Source organism: Henckelia pumila, chromosome 3 (genome assembly GCF_033568475.1).
Source record: "Henckelia pumila isolate YLH828 chromosome 3, ASM3356847v2, whole genome shotgun sequence".
Taxonomy (NCBI): Eukaryota; Viridiplantae; Streptophyta; class Magnoliopsida; order Lamiales; family Gesneriaceae; genus Henckelia; species Henckelia pumila.
Genome location: NC_133122.1, coordinates 63,356,079 through 63,360,013, shown reverse-complemented (window position 1 = coordinate 63,360,013; position 3,935 = coordinate 63,356,079). Strand labels below are relative to the sequence as shown.

The following is a 3,935-nucleotide window of genomic DNA, read 5'->3' as shown; positions in this document are numbered from 1 at the left end:
AGTCATTTTTATGATGTGACGCTGATGTGGCACCAATACAGTGCTGATGTGAAGCTGACGTGTATAGTGTCACGTAATCATTTTCGAATAAAAATGACTAAACACTGCGAAAATTTTTTGGATTTAGCCACGGCCAAAACCGTGGTTAAAAATTTTAACCACGGTTTTAGCCACGATTTTTGAAAGCGTGGCTAAATCCACCGTGGTTAACCTCAGCCACGGTTTTAAAAAACCGTGGCTAATTTAACCACGATTTTTTTTAAAACCGTGGTTAATATAGCCACGGTTTTTTAATAAACCGTGGTTAAGATTACCACGGTTATAAAAAAACCGTGGTTAAAAATAGCCACGGTTTTTTTTAAAACCGTGGTTAAAATAGCCACGGTTTTTTTAAAAACCGTCGTTAAAATAACCACGATTTAAAAAAAACCGTGGCTAATTAATTTATTTAAAATACCAATATTTTTTACACTAAATAAGTTATCATGCACATTTGAAAACAACATACATGATACATCACATTTGTCAAATATATTCCATGATAAAAAAAACTGTGGCTAAATTAGCCACGGTATAATTTATTTAAAATACCAATATTTTTTACACCAAATAAATTATCATGCACATTTGAAAACATCATACATGATACATCACATTTGTCAAATATATTCCATGATATTAATCACGTAAAACAAATCCAAACATAATCCAAAAATTCTATATGTTAAAAAAAGCACATTGATTCACCGTACCTTTATGATTGCAAATCTTTCAGGTTTCACTTCAAAGTTAGCAATAACGAAATCTAATCATTAGTTACTTCACAACTAAAATCACCTATGACATTAATATATGTTAAAAAAAGAGCATCAAATATTTATAAGTATAGGATCAAACACAAGTGGATGCATTAGACCTTGAGTTGCATAACCAGTATTGTCATCAGATGTTAGCGTCCCAGTCTTTGTCAAAACATAACATATCAACCTGCAGAAGGGAAACATCAAAACATGCTAAAGACTAACACTCTTGAAAAGCAAATGGAACAATTAAAACATCAAGAGAGTTCCTAACTAAAAGACCAGCTTTTAGTTTATTAGTTCAATTGGACAATTAAAACAATCACTTCAAAATACACATCTTCGTCAAAGAGGAGTGTTAACAATTCATCATACAATATCAAACATTAAACTCTCACATTTCCAGCAAATGGGATGCTAAACGGTTCTGTGTAGTATATTCCAAGTCGTGCTAGTGCTATTAACAAAGTATTAACAACAATTGAAAGCTCCAAAGGCAGTTCAGGTGGGATCACAGAAGTAATAATTAAGGAACAGCTCAGAAGAAAGCTTGTATCTACTCCTTGTTGGATCCTCAAGCCCCTATACAAGAGTTTCATTTGATCATCCAACCTGTGTAATTATCTCAGTTATAATATGTACACACATTATATCCTTGTCAAACAGAATCTGTTTTACCTTCTTAAGTACATATCCAACAGTTATCAAAGCAAATACACTAAGAACAAGATAAGGAGCCCTCTTTCACAGCTATTCGTTATAAACACAAGGGCAGTACAAATAATAGATCAGCTCACAACATCCATAATATATCGACAAAAACAAATTAAACTCAAGCGGGTAAAATCTCAATTTTGGGCAGCCTGTTATAGCTCGACTGAACCAGTTGGAAATTGAGTTTAAAAGCTTCAATACTCGAAGCTAACTGATCTGGAACCGAACAGCAACCTAATCGCAGCGACAACTAGCAGGAAAAACCCAAAACGCAACTTAAACGAACTGAAATGAAGAGCTTGAGTTTGAACATGAACTAGATTCCGATTCCTACACTTACTAACCTTAGAAAGGACTGAAACTTACCAGAAATTAGTCCAAGAAAGCAACCACGAAGGGCTGTTCACAAACCGAGCTCAACAATGCTGCAGGACCAGGTTCTGAACGTGGCTTGATTCGGGCATAAACGAGCATCAAATTCAGCGATTCATGGATTAAATTGAAGTCACGGATGTAAGGAAGAAAACCCAACAAACGGATCGAAGTTTGGACTCCGAACGAAGAAGTTACGAGCGAATTACCGGAACTGCTCCAAGGGTGACGGGAATGAGAACTATATAAGATTCATTGTATTGGGAAAAAAAACACGATTCTAGTGCATAACAATAAAATATATTTAGAAAATGAGATTTTATAAGTTAAGCTTCATTAGTTATATAAAGTGGAAAGTAGATAGCAGGTGCTCTAGCAAGCAAAAAAAATCAGCAACAAAGATAGGAACTTTAGAGGGTCTTGAAATAAACAACTTCATTCCTTTTAGCTTCATCCTAAGTTAGCTTCTTTAATCATCCTAGTTAGTAGTTTTGCTCATTACTTTGAAGGCGTCAGTGATGATAAATTGCATCAAAGCATCTTTAACCAATCAGAAAACAGGAGGGAACAGAAGGTACACAAGCAACGGTAGCTGAATCATTCAGGGACGATTTAACCTGTTCAAGTCTCAAAACTTACCTTTTGGAAATGATTGGAAATGCCCAATTTGGTTAGTAGAATCGTCAAGGTGAGCAGCTTTTCCCAAAAAGTGTGAACCCCAGTGGCAGACTGTATAATCAAACATTATTATATTAAATAAACTATGCTGGAAAATTGCATGCAAACCAGCCATAAGCACGCATACACACACACCTGATCAATTTTCAGTTGGTCGCCATCAAGCAAACGAGAATCAGCATGAATTTTAACTCCTAATTTAATATTTATAATGTCACCAAGCTCAACAGGTTTCTTTTATAATTAACTAAACATATTTAAATACCCAATTCTCAATCAACTCAATCAAAAGATTCAGAAAATCCTAGATAAATAAATACGCTAATTAAATTCAAAATAAATTACCGAAAATTTGAAAATTCGATCGACACTTCCAATTGGCTCAAATATGGCACCTACAACCAACAAATAATCTCATATGAATTATATAAATTCGAATGAACCAAAAATCCCCATATTTCCAAACCCTAATTTAATAATTATACCTTCTACGCTATGAAAACATGCTGCAAACGACTAAAAAACCTCGACCCAAGGCTGAACGACGGTCGGCGACGGCAGGAGCGGCGGCTGGGGAAAATGGGTTCCATGGAACGAGCTCAAAACTTAGGAAAATAGGTAGTGACAGATAGCCCTCGACAAGAGGATTCCAGATAGGCTCTCGGTTTCGAAAATGGGCGCCGTACGGCGGAGCTAGCGTCGGCAAAAAAGGCGAAGAAAAGAAAAGAAAGAAAAGGAAGGAGAAGTCGGCCGAGAGAGAAAAAAAATGAGGAGAAAGTCCGTAGCTTCTTCAATAAAATAAGGAAAAACTATTTGACCACGGTTTACCAAAAACAAAGGCTAAATCAAAAAAATTTATTAGTCAATAAAAAAAACCGTGGGATTTTTTAAAAGGACTTTGGGGAAAATATCTTAATCAAATCTAGCCTTAAAATCAATCAAGTTATCAAACTAGCCTATCGTTTATATTAAATTACACATATATCATTTAAATCATTTCCTTTATTGATTTTAATTTTTTATTTTAAATCAACTTGATTATCGTTACTCTAATTTATTTTTTAAACATTGGCGAATTATGGATCTAAGATAAAAATTGATAAATCGATGTTTGTAACCAAAATGCCAAAAATAGTGCTATCATTAAATTAAATAATTAACTCCAAATATATATGTGTATATATATATAGAGTAATTTTCAGCTGCCCAACCATTGCTACCCAACTCGTCCCCGACCACTAAAATCCACTACCGGGTTTTAGTTGTTTTTTTTAAAAAAAAATCGAGTCACTAAAATCCACTACCGGATTTTAGTTGTCGGGGATGAGTTGAACATCATTGGTTGGATAGCTGAAAATTTATATATATATA

At 34.4% G+C, this 3,935-nt stretch overlaps 1 long non-coding RNA gene across 4 annotated transcripts; it reads right to left on the bottom strand.

Moving 5' to 3' along the window:
* Positions 1 to 467: 467 nt before the first annotated feature.
* On the bottom strand, positions 468 to 3,386 carry LOC140891858 (uncharacterized). 4 transcript variants are annotated; one of them, XR_012152627.1, is made up of 6 exons: positions 3,050 to 3,386; positions 2,910 to 2,959; positions 2,526 to 2,615; positions 1,881 to 2,100; positions 1,199 to 1,764; positions 468 to 987 (listed from the first exon to the last, which is right to left on the bottom strand). It is a non-coding gene; the product is annotated as an uncharacterized lncRNA (long non-coding RNA). The 4 variants fall into 4 exon arrangements; XR_012152625.1 differs by having other exon boundaries at positions 468 to 1,764; positions 3,050 to 3,373; XR_012152626.1 differs by having other exon boundaries at positions 468 to 1,412; positions 3,050 to 3,373.
* Positions 3,387 to 3,935: the final 549 nt, after the last annotated feature.